This window comes from Loxodonta africana, chromosome X, assembly GCF_030014295.1.
Source record: "Loxodonta africana isolate mLoxAfr1 chromosome X, mLoxAfr1.hap2, whole genome shotgun sequence".
Lineage (NCBI taxonomy): Eukaryota > Metazoa > Chordata > Mammalia > Proboscidea > Elephantidae > Loxodonta > Loxodonta africana.
The window spans coordinates 165269784-165282391 of NC_087369.1; positions in this window are offsets into that span (position 1 = coordinate 165269784).

Below are 12608 nucleotides of genomic sequence, written 5' to 3' on the forward strand. Positions count from 1 at the left end.
TGACTCCTTAGCTTGGTACCCAAGACTCATGCCAGCCTCCTCTGGTTCCACTCTTCCCCTCCTTTATCATTTGCTACCACTGTACCCCCATGGTGACACAGTTGCTCTCTTATTTCTGGACCATTTCACATGTTTTCTCTGATTTTATGGAAATACTTGTTTGTTTCCTTCCCCACCCTCTTTTCTATCTGGTTCATATTTACCCATTCTTTAGCATCTCTTCCTAGAAGCTTTCCCTGATGTTCCAAGTGTAGCATTGGGACTCCTTTTCTATGGCACAATAGTACTTTGCCCTTATCCTTATAGGATTTATCAGACTATGTTGTAATTATCCTATTGTATCTCCTACTAGACTAGATGTATTCATATGAACAGGGTCAGATGATATGGCTCTTGTGTAAGGACTCTTTGGGAGAACTGGAGGAGGTATGGCTAGAACACTACTATGAGAGTTGGTGGGAGGACTCCAGCATCTGAGCTCTCTAGTAGTAAGCAGTGCTGTGGACCTCACCTCTATTATAAGCCAGTTCATGCTTGACTCCTATCTGCAGTATTTGAAAAATTGACTCCTGAGTAACCGTGGGTGAGTAACAGAGAAAAACTCATGCAATCCCTCCTTTAAAATATTCACTCTAGATTGGAATAAAACCAACTAAGGGGAAAAGTTGGCTGATTTTATTTACCCAAAGTGTCTTTCTGTCTCCTAGTCATAACCTTTCTGAAATGGTATCTCAAATATATTAAGAGTTTATTATTTGAGTGCTGTTTTCAGAATTAGGAATTACTGGTGGCTCAGTGGTAGAATTCTCGACTTCCAAGCAGGGGACCTAGGTTTGATTCCCAGCCAATACACTTCATGTGCAGCTACTGTCTGTCTGTCAGTGGAGGCTTGTGTTTTGCTATGATGCTGAACAGATTTCAATGGAGCTTCCAGAATAAGACAGACTAAGAAGAAAGGCCTGGCAATCTACGTTCAAAAATCAGCCAGTGAAAACCTCATAGATCACGATTGTCCAATCTGCAACTGATCATGGGGTGACACAAGATGGAGCAGTGTTTTGTTCCATCCTGCATGGAGTCACCATGAGTTGGGGGCTGTCATGATGGCAGCTAACAACTATAACAACAACAACAACATAAGCTGTCATGGCCATTGTGATAGCATGAATTTGTAATTATTTGATACAAATAATTAACTTATCATCATGTTCTGTGGTTTATAATGGACACTGTAAGCTCATCATGGGTTGTGTGACATATATGTTCCTTTAGTAAATCTTTGAATGAATGTTTTCACATATATCAAGTGTTTGATTCTCACCACAGCCCTGACTGTCAGGGCTGACATTTTTCAGATTAAACAACAACAATGATACTTAGAGATGTAACAAAATGGAGAAAATTGCTTTGACCAGAATACCTCTTAGGGGCAATAATCCCTGGTGGGCTCTTGGAGAGCACATTTGAGTAATAGCAGCTAGTCATCAAAGCCCTTTCTACAGAGGTCGATCCCTGTTATATCCAAGACTTCTGTTTGGTTAAATACAGATTTGAGCAGAGAACTGGAATACTTGGGAAGAGAGTGGAAGGGCTGAGAGGCTGAGAGGCTGAGTACTACATAAGGAAACAGTGGAGGTGGTACTCCCCAGCTAGGCAAGATAACTGGAGAGACTGTGGAGAAGAATGTCAATCTCAAAGCCCTCTTTTGTCTCTCCTATGAATTCTTCATGTCTCCCCAATGTTTTCATAATAAGTGTATTCTTTCTGAGGAATATGAATAGTACTGACTGCCTCAGACATGCAGTCAGAGTTGAAAATTTTGATATTGGAGACTAAGTAACTTATCCAGTCATTTGGGTAGTGGGTGATGGTGTACATTTGTTTATTCGTTATGTAAATACTCACTGAGCATCTTCTAAATGCCAGACAGTGAGACTATAACAATGAACAAGACTTCTAAGGCCCCTTTTCTTGTGAAACTTACATTCGAGTAGGAGAACCAGGTAATGTAATATAAACACAGTAAAACTTGTGACAAATGCTTTCAAGGAAAAATATAAAACAAGATTACGTAACACAGAATTAAGTGAAATTGAGGGTACTTTCAATAGGATGGTCAGAAAATGCGTCTCTGAGGGGAGATGTTCAAGATGAGACCTAGAGAAGGAGAAGGAGCAACCTGGTTAGAAAGAAACAACAAGAGGATTCCAGGCTTAGGGAACAGCAAGTAAAAACATACTGAGGCAAGAGAGAGAGCCTGGCATGTCCTAGAAATTGTCAAAAGACCATTGTGATGGTGGGGTGGTATGATATGACACCAAAATTGAATTTAAAAAAAATCCTAGTTTAACATTTTTTCCACTTCTATACCTCGACGGCACTGGTCTTGGGCTTGGCTTGGGCTACACCTCACAATGGTGATAAAATACTAATGGCATTTACATTGGGCTGTCCACTTGGGGTGGTAATGAGCAACATGTTTTAATGAAAGACAGTAATTAGAAAATCTTCTGTATATCATTCTCACTATCAAAGGGATTACCCTTTTTCAGTGACACTGGCTGATGCTTATCTTAGTGCCAGTGTCTGTTTTGCCTAGTTGCCTTTTCCAAGAAGATGGAAAGAGTTTTATTTCTTAGCTATAAATGACAGTAGAGCATTAATGTGATGAATAGCTTTAATTTCGATAAGTGTATTCAGACCTGAAGAGGGCCAGGACTAAAGCATTCTGCAGATATATTCCAAAGACAATGCCACTAATCAATCCATCTGGAACCCCCAAAAGCAAAATGGGAATTTCAGAAATAAATGGGTTTATAAAAAACAAATTCACGGAGTTTTTCCATGAGGGTCTTTGCTTTGCATTTGACTAAGAATCGAATGACATTTCTCCACCTGTTAAGTAGGCTAAGAAAGCAGGCTAGGTTCCAACAGCATCTACCAGTTTTCATGACATTGAATGGGAATCAAACACCACCATCCTGAAGCAGATTTCTTATGCTCAGCAGCTTAAGGCAATTATAAAGCCCAGTACCCTCCTTATTCCTGACTCTAACATTTGAAGTACTTAGAAGTTATAAACTTTGGCCAGAAATGAAATGTCACAATGGAGTGGACTTTCACTGTGTTCTCCTCCCGTATAACAATGTGGCCCATATCAATAAGAACTTTCAAAATTACTCTTTATGAACATTAATGAGAATAGCATACCCAGTGTTCATAGTACAGGTTCTGGGGCCCAACTGCCTGGATTTGAATCCTGGTTCTGCCACTCATTAGCTATTTGACTTTGACTAATCTGTTTGATCACTCTGTACCTCAATTTCCTCATCTGAAAAATGATGATACTAATAACTTACAGGGTTATTGTGAGGGTTGATTGATGCATGTAAAGCACTTATTACAGCTTGTTGGGACCTTACAAGTTCTCAATAAATGTTAGCTATTTTTATTATTCTACTATAGCATTCCATATTTTAAGAAAACCACTACATCTTATTTTCAGACAGGTCAGATATCTGGTTAACATAGTAGAGAATTTCTAACCAAAATCAGGCAAAGAATAGAATGTCAGTCAGTAGACAAGTATAGATCAGGTCCGGCAGAAATGTTCAGGTTTGCTTTCCCCATGAACGTGGTTGGTCATACTGGAGGGCCAGTTCAATTTCATTTCACGCACTGCAACCACGTCTCATACGGATGCAACTACATCTCATTGCAGAAGCTAGAATCAATATTTCTTGTTCAATCTATAGTGCATTCAGTGATCTTAAAAGTGCCATCCTCTCTGTCCAGCATTTGGCAAGCTGCAGTATGTCACTGATACACTGATTTTTGTGGTGACACACTGTTCAAAGGGGAGCAGTGAACATGCATTTATGATGAATTTTTCTAACTAGCCATACTTAATGCTCTTCAAAGCACCAGGAGGAAAGGTTCATTTAATTTTCTAAAACAAGCTGGGATTCCAGCTGGGATGTGGCACTTTATCATTTTGACAGGCCACATAGCTTCATCACATCCTCTAAAGGACCCATTCAAACAGTTAGAATGACAAGTCACAGTCTTTTCCCTTTACAAATATGACGTTCATGTTTATAATCCGTAATGGTACGCATATGTTTGCATATGACCATCCGCTTCAGTCACTTTGGTTTCCTTCCTCTTAGAGAATAACTACAAAGAGTGAACAAACTCTAAAAGTCATTTAACTGATCTATTTTTCTTGATAGAATGATAGCCCATACTCCTTCCTGGAATTTACTTTAATATTTAAATCATGTTCATACATTATCCTTTCTAAAATGAGTGAATACTAATTGTAGAACATGTGGAAAATGTTAAAAAGTGTTAAAAAATACAATCATCATAAGAAAGCATGACTTTTTAAAATGGGAACCATGTAAAATAGAATGTGCGAAAATGGCTCTTTATAAGGCATGAACCTATTCACAGTATGTTTGTAACAGCCCATATAGGAAACAAAGATAATGGAGGTTGTCCCAAATTGGGCCAATAATTTTAAAACTTTACATGACATTCCAAACCAAAAAAAAAAACAAACCCATTGCTGCCGGATTGATTCCGACTCATAGTGACCCTGCGGGATAGAGTAGAACTGCCCGATAGTGTTTCCAAAGCTGTAAATCTTTACAGAAACAGACTGCCACATTTTTCTCCCATGGAGTGGCTGGTGGATTCAAATGGCCAACCTTCAGTTAGCAGCCAAGCACTTAAGCACTTCACCAGCAAAAACAAATTGTGAGGCTTACAAAAACTTTTCCAAAGTATCAATAATAAAAAAAAAAAAAAATTCGACCAGTCATGCTAAAGGAAAGACTAAATTATCTTTCTATTCTATTTACATGAAAGGATATTCCAAAATCATCCTCATATGAAGAAGTAATTAAAAAGTATTAATTACAAAAATGTAGGAGAAGAGTATTATAGAAGTAGGTCAGGAAATGAATTAATTTAAAAATATTATGTTTCTGGATTTGGTGATTTTTTGTAAATGTTGTAATTTTTTTCATGTGATTTCTTCTAAATAAATATTCATGTCCATATTTAATTTCATATTCTTTTCCTGAAAGTTGTAAAAGCTTCAGGCTTCACAAAATTTGGATCGACCCCCTTAGCCTACTATATGTACAGGTTTGTATTTTGCCATATTTTCACTCAAAATGTATTGTGAATAATGTATTATAAACTCTGCAAATGCTATTAAATATTTAAGATACTGAAATATACATATATATATATATATTTAACTGTTACCATATTATTAAGCACCAGCTGTTTTTGTATTTTTCCGTCTTAAAATTTAACATGAGAAAATTATGGTGAATATCTTTTCTAAAATAATCTTTGCTTCTGTTTATTATTTTTCCTTAAAACTATGGTTTTAGAAGTACAATTGCTGGGTTAAGGCTTATGGGTCTGTCTCCCTCCCCTCTCCTTCCCTCTTCCTTTGTCATATCCATCCTCTCCCCCTCCCTCTCTGTTTTTCTCTCACTCCCCCCTTCTCTCTGCCGATCTCACCCTTTCTCTCTTTTTCTGAAATTTTTTGAAATGGGTTTAACAATTTACAATCCCATCAACACACCCTTGTCAACACTAGGTATTACCATTAAAGATACTATTTACTAATTTGAGTGACATAATGTATCCTGTTTAAATTTATATTTTTGTGCTCACTAGTAACTTTGAATCTTTGTATGTCCACTAAACCAAACAAAACCAAACCCAGTACCGTCGAGTCGATTCCGACTCATAGTATGTCCACTACTAAAGATTAACTGTTTATGTAGTTTGAATATTTTTATTATGGTCTTGATATTTTATTGAATTTTATAAATAATGTATCCAGGCATTTCTCCTACAACTCAATGTTTCATAATGTGATTTGTGTATAATGTGATTCGTTAATTAGGCAACATAATTTGTGATTGACTATAATGCTCTTGACATATGAAACCAGCACCAAACCAAACCAAACCCATTGCTATTGAGTCAATGCCAACTCAAAGGGACCCAATAGGACAGAGTAGAACTGCCCCATAGGGTTTCCAAGGAGTGGTTGGGAGATTTGAACTGCCGACCTTTTGGTTAGCAGCCAAATTCTTAATTACTGCACCATATATATGTCGCTTTGAGGACTAAGGTACACCTGACCCAAACCATGGTGTTTTCAATTGCCTCATATGCATTCAAAAGCTGGACAATGAGTAAGGAAGACCGAAGAAGAATTGACAACTTTGAATTGCGGTGTTGATGAAGAATATTGAATATACCATGGACTGCCAGAAGAAGGAACAAATTTGTCTTCGAAAAAGTACAGCCATGAATGCTCCTTAGAAAGGAGGTTAACAAGACTCTGTATCAAGTACTATCCTGTTGTATATAAGGTCGCTATGAGTCAGAACCAACTCAAAGGCACCTAGCAACAACATATATCTCCTTTGCGACAGAGTCGTATTGAGTTATGTTTTCTTTTATCCATAAAAACCCTGAATGATAACAGTGATAGAAATATGTTGGGAAAATGATTTAATGTGGTGGTACTCATTCTAGGAAAAGCTTAAACAAAAGCTAGAAGTAATAATAACAATAATATTGTTGTTAGGTGCTGTTGAGTTAATTCCGACTCATCGCAGCCCTGTGTACAACAAAACGAAACAGTGCTCAGTCCTGCACCATCCTCACAATCGTTGTTATGCTTGAGCCCATTGTTGCAGCCACTGTGTCAGTTCATCTTGCTGAGGGTCTTCCTCTTTTTCACTGAACCTGTACTTTACCAAGCATGATGTCCTTCTCCAGGGACTGGTTCCCTCCTGATAACATGTCCAAAGTATGTGAGACATAGCCTCACCATCCTCACTTTTAAGGAGCACTCTGGTTGTACTTCTTCCAAGACAGATTTTTCCTTCTTCTGGCAGTCCATGGTATATTCAAAATTTCTTCTCCAACACCACAAGTCAAAGGAGTCAATTCTTCTTCGATCTTCCTTTTTCATCATCCAGCTTTCACATGCACGTGAGGTGATTGAAAACACCACAGGCTTGGGTCAGGTGCACCTTAGTCTTCTAGGTAACATCTTTGCTTTTCAACACTTTAAGAAGGGCTTTTGTAGCTGATTTGCCCAATGCAATGCATCTTTTGATTTTTTGACTGCTGTTTTCCATGGGTGTGGATTGTGGAAATAACAATAAGAGCAATAATAACTGGATTTGCTTACGGATGTTTAGGTTATATAACTATACACTTATGGCTCTGAAAATACCTTTACTAAAAAAAAAAATCCTTAGAGAAAAGTAACTGTTAATGAGTCTAAGAATCCCTAGCTTCTTATTTCTTCCTACTTTTTTTCCCTTTCAAAAACAATTATGAAATTTAAGAATGTATCTATCTTCTTCTAGTAGAACAGGTGGTATTTAATGGTTACTAACTCAGGAAGCATCAAAAGAAGATGGAAGGAATGCACAGAGTCACTATCCTGAAAAGAATTGGTTGATGTTCAACCATTTCAGGAGGCAACATATGAGCAGGAACCAGTTGTACTGAAGGAAGAAGTCCAAGCTGCACTGAAGTCCTTGGCAAAAAACAAGGCCCTGGGAATTACAGAATATCAACTGAGATGTTTCAACAAACCAATGCAGTGCTGGGAGTATTCACTCGTCTATGCCAAGAAATTTGGAAGACAGCTACCTGGCCAATGGACTGGAAAAGATCTATATTTATGCCTATTCCCAAGAAAGGTGATCCAACTGAACGTGGAAATTATTGAACAATATCACTAATATCACACACAAGTAAAATCTTGCTGAAGAGCATTCAAAATCAGCTGCAGCAGTGTATCGACAGGGAACTACCAGAAATTCAGTCTGGTTTCAGAAGAGGACATGGAAGGAGAGATATCATTGCTAATGTCAGATGGATCCTGGCTGAAAGTAGAGAATACCAGAAAGATATTTATCTGTGTTTTATTGATTATGCAAAGGCATTCGACTGTGTGGGTCATAACAGGTTATGGATAACATTGTGAAGAATGGGAATTCTAGAACACTTAACCGTGCTCATGGGGAACCTGTACATACATGAAGAAGCAGTTGTTGGAACAGAACAAGGGGATACTGTGTGGTTTGAAGTTAGGAAAGGTGTGAGTCAAGGTTGTACCCTTTCACCATACCTATTCAATCTGTATGCTGAACAAAGAATCTGAGAAACTCGACTACATGAAGAAGAATGGGGCGTCAGGACTGGAGGAAGGCTCATTAACAACCTGCATTATGCAGAAGACACAACCTTGCTTGCTGCAAGTGAAGAGGACTTGAGGCACTTACTGATGAAGATCAAAGACCACAGCCTTCGTTTTGGATTAAACCTCAACATAAAGAAAACAAAAATCCTCACAACTGGACCAATAAGCAACATCATGATAAACAGGGGAAAGTTTGAAGTTATCAAGGATTTCATTTTACTTGGATCCACAATCAACAGCCATGGAAGCAGCAGTCAAGAAATCAAAAGACACATTGCATTGGGCAAATCTTCTGCAAAAGTCCTCTTTAAAGTGTTGAAAAGCAAAGATGTTACTTTGAAGACTAAGGTGTGCTTGACCCAAGCCATGGTGTTTTCAATTACCTCCTATGCATACGAAAGCTGGACAATGAATAAGGAAGACTGAAGAACAATTCACATCTTTGAATTATGGAGTTGGTGAATAATATTGAATGAACCATGGACTGCCAAAAGAACAAACAAATCTGTCTTGGAAGAAGTACAACTAGAATGCTCCTTAGAAGTAAGGATGGTGAGACTACATCTCACATACTTTGGACATGTTGTCAGGAGGGATCAGTCCCTGGAGAAGGACATCATGCTTGGTAAAGCTGAGGGTCAATGAAAAAGAGGAAGACTCTCAACAAGATGGATTGACACAGTGGCTGCAACAGTGGGCTTAAGCATAACAATGATTGTGAGGAAGGTGCAGGACCAGGCAGTGTTTCGTTCTGTTGTACATAGGGTCGCTATGAGTCGGAACTGACTGGATGACACCTAATAACAACACTACCAACAACAACCCTTTGTCATATTTGTCTCTTATTTATTGTTTACATTTTTAATTTGTTTGGCCTTTGATAAATACAAAAGATTTTGTCACAGTTGAATTATTTTTTCTTTTATTTTTCAATAGCTTCCATAATTTCTGTACTTAAGAGAATTCTTTCCCTTTCCGCATTTATGTAAATATTAAATAAAATAACCCATGTGTTTCGTGATTTTTTTTTTGTTTATATTTAACTATAGGAAACCCTGGTGGCATAGTGGTTAAGTGCTATGGCTGCTAAGTAAAAGTTCGGCAGTTCAAATCCACCAGGCACTCCTTGGAAACTCCATGGGGCATCTCTACTCTGTCCTATAGAGTTGCTATGAGTCAGAATTGACTCAATGGCAATGGGTATTTAATTATAATCCATCTAAAACTTATTTTTAATATATGATGTTAAGATGGCTGTATTATTTTTTTTCAGTCAATTTACTTATCTCCATTTATTGAATAATACATACCTTGACTTATTTCCTTTATTTTACATTAAAATCCTATATAAAGTAGGATCTGCTCCTGAAGTTGGGCCTATTTTCATACCACTATCATATTTTCTTGTATAGCTGTATATTTTCATATTTGACAGTGCTTCCAAGTCTTTCTCCAACTGTTGTGGCTACACTTACCTGACTTCTTTTTTTGTTTTTAGTTATGTATGTTGTTATAAGAAGAAAATTGCCAACACAGTTACAACAACAAATGCATATAAAACAAAATAAAAACAAAGAAACATCTTAATTTTTTTGTTTTCAAAAAAGATGAATGAAATCAGGAAGATAAAAACCTATTACTCACCATATCTATGTATTTAAATTTCCCTTACCGCTGGTCATTTATAAGCAACCCTCCCAAAAAACCAAAACCTTTGCCGTTGAGTCAATTCCGACTCATAACAACTGTCTCAGGCTGGGTTCTCTAGAGAAGCAAAACCAGTAAATCCTGTAAGTATCTATATACAGAGGTTTATATTGAGGAAATGGCTCACGCAGTTGTAGAGCCTGGAAAGTCCCAAATTCGTGGGCCTGGCTGGAGGCTTCTCCTGATACACATAGCCACAGGGGCTGGTGAACCCAAGATCAGCAGGTCAGAGACCAGGGCTTTTGTTCACAGACTGTGAAGACCAACGAATCACAAAATTGACAGGCAAGACAGCAAGTAAGCTGCTAGCTCAAGTCCCAAGAACTGGAGGTCAGATGAACAGGAGCCAGCTGCAGGATCCAGAGCAAGCAAAAGCCCATAAGCTTGCCAGGATGTCCACTTATATTCAATGAAGGCCACATGCCCAAGGAAACTCCCTTTTAACTGAATGGCTACTCACAGCAGATCCCATCATGAAGGTGATCACGTTGTGCCAAATCTCATCATGGAAGTGATCACATGATCGTAAGACTGCCAAACTCCATAACTGCCAAACCACTGAGAATCATGGCTCAGCAAAGTTGACAAACAACCCAAAGATCACAGCAGCCCTATAGCAAAGGAAGAGAAAATTAGTGTTTGATTCATTGACTTTACCCTTTCTGATTCTTAATACATACCATGATGTACTACTTCCAAGAGCTTTATTACCTAATAAAGAAAAAGAAGCTAGTGGCCTGAATTATAAGATTCCATCATTTTGCCTACAGGTAAAAAAAATTCCTTGGCATTTTTCAGAATCTCTACCTTCAGATTTTGAGGAATCTTATGAAAACCCATTTGTGGTACATGTTATCCTTTGTAAATTCATCTCTGCTAGTGTTTCAGCATTGTATTAAATGCCATTTTCATTTTAATAAATTTCCCTTGATGCTATTTCCATATGAATAAATTTTCCATGGTGATAAAAATTTACTATCAATGCATCCACATTTTCAATGGAGCCTTTTGATGAATAATTCAATAAATATGCAAATAAATGACATATTTTATGTACAGTAATGTGTTTTTCATATTTAAGCTAAGTCAATATTCCTAACTTCTTCAGTTGTGAAGGGAATCTTTTCTTATTGGCCATAACAACACCCAGACTTGCCAAGACTGTATGTTTTCACGTGCCCTTAGCTTCCTAGAATGTCAAGACAAGTACTTTTATCCATGCCTTAACCCATATACAAGCCCAGACATACCCATGTTCAAACCTAGTGCCATATATACATGTGTCTGAACTCAACCACCCGGACAAGTACATAATTATGTCCAACTCAAACTTATGCCTAGGGAGTCCTACAAACTGGACATATTCATACCTAGGTAGGCCTGCATGGAAATACTCTGTATGCTAGGCAGACCTAGGCTCATGCTTGTTTCCATGCCCATTGGGGCATTAACATTGAGATGCCTTCTTCCAGCCCCATCTATCTGGGTCTATCCATCCATGCCACCCACATACCCATGACAACTATTCCAAAACCTAGGCCATCCAGACAAATACATGTCCATGTAGACATGTTCATGTCTTGTGTTAGATGCACATGGCCCAAGGGGAACTGCTGAATGTATGCATGTTTTAAGCATAAATGCTTATGTGAATGATTCCGTACTTCCTGTGGAAGTATATGGGCGTGGATATCTCTCGGTCTGTTCATCATAGCCCCTACTCCTGGGACACAGGAAGAAGGAACCAATCTTTAGGAGAAGAGCCAAGCATCTGCTTATCAGAGCCAAACATCAGATAAATGTTCCAGTCAAGCAGTGTGGGGTTTAGTAGAGTACCAGACTCAATGCAGAGACTGTAATGTTAGTCTGAGAATCAAGACTGAAGCCTAGTTGTACTAACTGGGCCAAGATCAAAAAGGAGAAAGGGGAGAGCCATGATTTTGTGGATGCCCAGAGCCCCACAAGGATCTATGGCAAGGAGACTAGTAAATGAGACAAAAGAGTATAGGATGTATAGTCAGGCAGAATTTGTTTCGGTTCTCTTGAATCCCCTAACCAGAGTTCATAACTCTTTCCTTTTTGTTCCTGTTAAAACTTTGATATATGTCTTTTAGCATATTTTATATTAGACTCAAAATTCATGTCTTCTGTTACCACCAACCAGTTTTAATATTATTATTGACTTTTTTATATATTACCCTTAGTAGCTTTTGTTCATGGATTGCCTTCTAAGACCTGGGAACTCTGCTGGTCACTTCATATAATCATCATTTCTGATCTTTGCCACCAATTTGCTACTGTTTTATTATCATCTCTATTTGAAAATGAGGAAGCTGAGATATAAAGAGATTAAGTAAATTGCCCTGGATGACACTGGGCAATCATAGGGGTGGGAGCAGAGTTTAAAGTTGTGGCTGTAAACCTTTGGAGCTGAGCTCATTATGACTCTGACATACTGCTTCTCTCATATCTGCCAACCTTCATCTCCTTCTCAAATCCATCTCTGTCCTTCAAATATTCTCTGAGTCTTCACCATGTGGGATGGTTCATTTCATATGTCAACTTGGCTAGGATATTCAATCAAACACTAATCTAGATGTTGTTTTGAAAGTATTTTATACAAGTGGTTAACATCTATAAT